This window comes from Barbatula barbatula (genome assembly GCF_947034865.1).
Source record: "Barbatula barbatula genome assembly, chromosome: 7".
Classification (NCBI taxonomy): Eukaryota; Metazoa; Chordata; class Actinopteri; order Cypriniformes; family Nemacheilidae; genus Barbatula; species Barbatula barbatula.
Window position 1 is genome coordinate 2089114 of NC_136770.1, and position 7077 is coordinate 2096190.

At 39.9% G+C, this 7077-nt stretch overlaps 1 long non-coding RNA gene across 1 annotated transcript; it reads left to right on the forward strand.

Annotated features, from left to right (window-relative positions):
• The first annotated feature begins 5623 nt into the window (after positions 1-5623).
• LOC306896396 lies at positions 5624-6847 on the forward strand. The gene is made up of 4 exons (XR_013786906.1): positions 5624-5837; positions 5916-6029; positions 6113-6224; positions 6301-6847. It is a non-coding gene; the product is annotated as an uncharacterized lncRNA (long non-coding RNA).
• The last annotated feature ends 230 nt before the right edge of the window (positions 6848-7077 follow it).

Sequence of the window (7077 nt, forward strand, 5' to 3'; positions counted from 1 at the left end):
GTATAAAGCATTAAACAGATTAGCTTAGAGATTCTATCACTCTACAAGCCATTACGCTCACTATGATCAGGGGGTAGAGCTTTCTCATATAGATCAATAATAGGTTAAACTATCTAGATTTGCCCCAACACTTTTAGAGTAGTGGTGCTACCTCTGCTTGTGAGTAATCCTAAAACCTTATTTTTTGCTTTGTGCGAGGGGTATAAACCACAGCTGAAGCAGATGCAAAGACAATAAAAAAGTTAAACACAAACAAAACAAACCTAGCACAGTACCTCAAACCAAGCATGGTCAACGATGTTTCTCAGATGGAACATATCCTCCCTTACTGGCAAGGGGTTCAGGATAACCCCGCTAGGAAAAGGCCACGTTTTGCATGATTATTGTGTCAAACAACCTTAAGTTTGTACTGAAAAAACTATGATGATGTTTCCAACTGAACATGACACAAGCTACTTACAATGTTGATATATATAATCCTAAATATAGGATTTATATCATCCTGAGGAGGTCTGGTAAGAGCCTGATTATAGTCTTCCCTGCAACTTTCAACGCCGTCTGATCAACAAAACAACAATTTGGATTTGTGTAAACATTCATCCTGAACAAAACTGTGCTATAATACATTTACAGGTTAAGATAGATCAAGCACTAAAGTAGAGGACACTGGCTACATTAACGTTTGAAGAGGATCGAGTGAGATATCATAAAGATGGGTACAAGACAGAAAAAAAGAAAGAGTAAAAAGAATCCAACCTTCAAGCAATCCTTCACGCAGGTCCCTTCAATGACGGCTCCAAAACCCCCGTCATCCCCTATTCTGTCAATCTCAGACTGTCGGCCATTGCTTTCAACTAAAAGAGAAGTGCAGCAGACATGAATCACCAAACATAAGCAATACTTAACTCAACACAATTTAACAATATTATCAGATATATTTGTATTAAGGTAGGCGGGACGAGAGCCAGTCTTGTATCACAGAGGAGATCGTGAGCATAAGAGGACGAGCGACCGGACCGCCAATTATGGAAGGGCACTCACTTTCAGTTGTCACATTGGGATCCTCATCATCCTCCATCCTCTTGTGACTGAGTAAAATTAAAGGCAAAGGCGGGATTTGAACGTCCCCGTCATCATAGACGTCAGATCCAGAATCATCTGGATACTGAATGACATCATCGCTCCCAGAGTAGACAGGAATCTGTAGGCCCTCTGCGGGATCTTTGTCCTGAAATATACAGTAATGCAAGTATTGTCTAAATACATGAAACTGACACATATTGACTTGCCAACTTCAGATTTGAGAAAAAAACACAAGAAAAAACAAAACCCTTTTTGCTGCCTGTCAGGTGTATAAAACGATCTGAAGCAGATGCTAAGAAAGCTGAAACAAAAACACTTGCACAGTACCTTAAACCATGCATGGTCAAGGATCTTTTCCAGATGGATCCGCTTATCTGGATTCGGCTCCAGACAGGCTTGAATCAAATCGCAGCATTCTGTGCAACAAAAATCATTCCAATGTTGTAATTGATTGTGTTTTTCAAAAGTTCTGAATCACAGTTGCCCTGATGAAGATCGCACCTTTAGTCAAGAAGTCTTTTCTCCATGTCTTCTCTTCAAATTGGCACAGGTCAGTGGCGGTGGGATATCCCCGGCACAACATGGAAAACAACAGTACGCCCAGTGAGTACACCGTCGCCGGCTCGCAATGGTACTCGCCTGTTTTAGTGAATTCAGGGTAAACGCCAGCTATAAGGCCTGTAGAAAAGTATGCAAAAATGAGACGTCTCAAAACTACGCAAAGACACTATCTGAAAATATCATCTTTGTATTTATGTGTAAATGAGTGTTTATAAAGTACAGTGATAAAACTTAATACCTAAATACTCTGTGTAAGCAGATGATTTACGCAGTTCACTGCCCCCAAAGTCGATCAATTTGACCTCCAGCGTGTTCGGGTTAATCAGGAGGTTTTCGAGACTTAAGTCTCTATGGAAAACCCTCCGTTTCAAGCAGATTTCAGAGGCTTCGGTCGCTTGCCACAAGATAGCCTTCGCTATGTTCTCAGTGAGGTTTCCTCCACTGCGATTCACAAAACTCATCACGTTCTCGCAGGGAGAAGGGTACTCTAGGATAATGACTAAGAAACCACAAAGATCCTGCCAGTCCAGAAGCTCGATGATCACAGGAACATGTTCTCCAGTGGTGGCAAGCATATGAAGTCCAATCTCTTGAGGGACGCGTTCAGGATAACCCGGCTAGAAGAAAGACCATTTTTAGAATGATTACAAAATTAACAAACAAGGATTTAGTTCAGTCTCAAACACACATTATACAATTGAATAATAACACTAGCTACTTACAATCTTGATATAACCATCGTTGACTGACTCTGTCTTCTCGATGACTTTTATTGCCACCTGATCAACAAAATCAACAATGGATTTGTGTAAGCATTCATCCTGAACAGAACTGTGCTATAATACATTTACAACATTAAAGAGGATGTTTGATCAGCTTTCAAAAGATAAAAAAAAGAGAGTAAAAACATCAAACCTTCAAGTCATCCGCATCACAGGTCCCTTCATAGACGTACCCAAAACTGCCTATACCCAGCATTCTGCAGATCTTATACAAGCAACCATTGACTTCCACTAAAAGAGAAGTACAGTAGACATGAATCACCCAACAGAAGCAATACTTAAATAAACACAATTTAACAATGATTGTTTAACTAGGAAAATACATTATTGTTATAACCTGAATATTGTTGCTTAATATGTTACACATACACACATGCATATTACAGAAACAGAATGTGTATATTGCACTTAATCTTTGTGTGAATAAAACATCTATTGACCAATCAGAATCAATGACTCAGACTATATCATGTTGGAATTAGTGAAGTTAACTCACTATAAAATGTCTTGTTGGGATCCTCATCATCCTCCTGCATCTCCTGACTGAGTAAAATTAAAGGCAAAGGCGGGATTAGATCCCCCCCATCATCAATCAAGTCAAACCCAGGATCATCTGCAGACTGAATATCATCATCGCTCCCGGAGTGGACTGGAGTCTGGAGGCCATCTGCAGGATCTTCCATCTGAAATAAACAGTAATATAAGTGGTGTACTGTCTAAATATAAGATATTGACACCTATTGAATTGCTAACTTCCAGATTTTAGAATAAACCAACATCTAAAAACAATATTAAAAACCATTTTCAATAACTAGCCTCTATAGTGGACGTGCATGTGGATCGTGCTCTGGAAACCAAATGGTGACAAATACTAAAGCCATTTTTTTATAAAGCACAGAGTGAGATGAGCACACAACATAAGAAAAACTACTTGCTGAGTAGTTACTGTAAGTACCTTAAAGTCATCCTGATCACTGGTCCCTGCAAATCCGGCAGCTAGAAAAGCAGCTTTAACCAGCGGTGAATTGGGAATTAATATTGGCCGTGGCATTCTTGACCAACACAGGTTTCTGTTCGCGTGTCCAATCCATCCGTCTGTCTGCATTTGCGGTTTGGCCCATGGCCAACAACACCGGCGCTCGCGGCCAAAAAACAAACCTGCCCACCGGGAAACTTCCAGGTCCTCCCGATTAGTCAAACCGTACTTTGCTTTACCAAACATTTCATCCGTCTCATACATGCCGAAGTTGAGCCCTGTCAATAGAAAACACCAAGCATTAGCAAAAATTTATCCAAAGTAATTTAACAATATTTGTCCTTGTTGAAGATAGAAATGACCAAAATTGTGTTGGTGTACATTGTGTTCTGTTGGTAAAACTAACCGAGACCGAACACACTGGGATTCTCATTATACTCCAGCTGGATGTCCAAATCCCGGTCCAACTCTCCACCGACTGGATTCTGAACGGCATCATTGTTCGGCTCCAAATCAAACAACATGGGGAAAAGGGGGTGACACAAAGTGGTGAACATATGATGGTTCTGGAACTCTGGAGTGACATCCTGTCCTAAAATGTCATCTGTAGAGGAGAACAAGATCAAATACATGTAATAATGAACATCTACATTATTTATCGACTCGATTGATAGCAGGATATTGTCAAATGTCAGGAGATATCTACAGAACACATTTTAATGAGTCAAATGAATTAACAGATTCATGTGTCGAGGATCTATGTTCAAACGTTAAGGGTCACTTGAGCAACAGATTTATTTTGACCTTGTATAGCTTTAGATGAAACGACCAATACAAACATAGGTCAGACTTAATTTAACGTTTAAAAGCATCTCACGGGGAACGAAAAAGTATTTATAAGTGAGTTGACGCTAAACATTTGAAAGCAATTGTACATAAAGTGATGATATGATTTGCTGTCATCCTGACCTGCAAGCCGTCTCCAGAAACCCTTGTTCTTCATCTTTCCGTCCGTTTTACAGCTCACAGGTGAGAGATCTGTATTCGCGGTCGTACTTTGTTTGTACACCCCGCTCCGATCTTCAAAGCTGTCATGTTGGACGAATTTGTCCGTCTTTTGACCCATTTTCACTTTTAGTCAACAGTAGTAAGTCGCAGAATGAGCCAAACGACTGGCTTCAGCCTCTATTTAAAAGCTTAGATAGACCGCTGAGAAATCCCCGTTATACGTCATAGTCGAAGGTTTCATTGTTTATATTTGAAAGTGGGTGAGTAGACAAACGTGACTGCCAGTTGTTGTGTTGTTTAAGTAGTGATGGGGCCTTTCCATACGAGCTTCATGAAGCTTAGAAACCCGTGTCGAATCGGTTTTATCGAATCGGTGCTTCGAAGCGCGTATCAAACTTGATACGTCACGTGATTTGTAGGATGTTGTGGTATAAGTTACCATGGAGATTTACACTTTGCAGCTAGCCTGCTCCGGAGCAGGCTAACAACCAGGCTAAGATTAATCCTAGTGATTTATCGGCTAGTTCCTCCCTAAATCCTACTAGATATTAATGTGTTTTAGTCACTTCTAAAATACTTGATATACAATCATTCATATAAGTATGCGTACTGTTATTTTAGTTATTATTGAAAACTGCTGTTCATTTCACTGTCAGAGGTTTGATGAATATATATATATATATTATTCGAGATTTAAAGCGTTTATTGTCATACACCCAGTGAGGAAAGCAGATTTCTTTGAGCAATTATTACTTTGCTGTCCACAATGAATGCCAACACAGTGCAAAAGAACTATACTATACTATATGAGAAATAGAATATATACTATGTATATGCAAGTATAGAGTAGAAATGTACTGTTGAATGAGAAAAAATATTAATATATTATAGCAGTTGATGAGATAATAAGAAATGGCTCATGAAGTTGCAAATGTGGTTTCAATTAAGTCCGTAACGATATATAGACTAAAGATTTGTGTTTCTCCGATTCACAATGGCTTGCCCTTTGTTGAATGATGTAGTTGATGAGGAAGTTTTAATACTCAGACGAGCATTCAGGCATGAAAGAGTCTTCCGAGATAGGGCAGACCCATTGGCCTTTTCAGACCAATATCTGACTGAGAGGTACAGATTCTCAGGCGATGGCATCAGATATTTGTGTAGGCTGCTGGGTCCAAACATACAGCACAGGACAGCACGGAGCCATGCTCTCACTGTCCCACAGCTGGTCTGCGTAGCACTGCGATTCTTTGCAAGTGGCATGTTTCTGTATTCTGTCGGTGATGCAGAAAACCTCAATAAAGCCACTATTTGCCGCACAATAAGAAATGTAAGTCTGGCATTGAAATCTCTTGTGCACATATTTATCACCTTCCCTGGTCACAGAAGATTCATCCACATCAAGGAGGATTTCTACAAGATTGCAGGTAACACAAATAATAACATTACTACAAAATGTTACATTAGCACAGTCACAGTATGACACTCATTATTTTGTGTTACAGCTTTTCCTAATGGAATTGGGACAGTGGATTGCACCCATATTCGTATCCAACGCCCCCCAGGGGCACATGAGGGAGATTATGTTAACAGGAAACCCTTCCAGTGTCAATGTTCAGGTAAGAATGAGTTATGGTTACTGTCAGCTACATAATTATTCTGTGCATTAAATGACCTTAATAAGCTATATATATTTTTACAGATGATCTGTGATGCTGACTGCCTTATCACAAATTTAGAGGCAAAGTGGCCTGGCTCAGTCCATGACTCCAGAATCTTTCGGACCAGTAGAATTTACCAGAGACTCTCTCTAGGTAAGCCACCCCATTTTTTAAGCACCTTGAACATCAAGAGTACAGTACATGTAAGAATTATGTTTTGCATTCGCAGGGGAGTTCTCTGGTGTGCTGCTGGGGGACAAAGGCTATGCCTGTGAGACATTTCTGATGCCTCCCCTTACAGACCCCCAAACCCCAGCACAGCAAGCTTACAACCATGCCCATGCCAAAACCAGAGCTCGAATTGAAATGACCTTCGGCCTCCTGAAATCACGATTTCAGTGCCTGCACCACCTGAGGGTCTCCCCAGACAGAGCATGTGACGTGACTGTTGCCTGCACAATATTGCCAGCCTAAGAAAAGAAAGGGCTCCCAGAGTTGCTTTGGATGTTGATTGGGACAATGGTGCCATATTCCCAGATAACAGAAATGGTAGACTTGTTAGAGAACAATACATTGCAAATTATTTCAGTTAATTTAGTTTTGATTTAGCCCATCCATTAATAAAGGATAATGTAGGCTATATAACTTTTTCATTTGTATTCATTTTATTTGGCATCGGTAGCACACACTGTGGTCATCTTCCCAAATTTGAGTTCCACTTCACTGGATCAATAACTAAAGTGTACTTGACATTCATAAAAAAGCTACAAGACCACAATGGTTTTGGAATATTTTTCTTTTATTATTTTGGTGTCATCACTTGTCAGCTTGGAGCTTTGGAGAGAAAAAAATGATGATTATTAATACATTGTGTTACAGTCATGGTTACAGTATGAACTGAAGTCACTTACTTCTCTTTCTAGTTTCTGGATTTCCAGTTCTAGTTTCCTCAGTGTCTTGCATTTAATTTGCATCTCAAGGACCATGTCCTGCAGCTTTCTTTTGT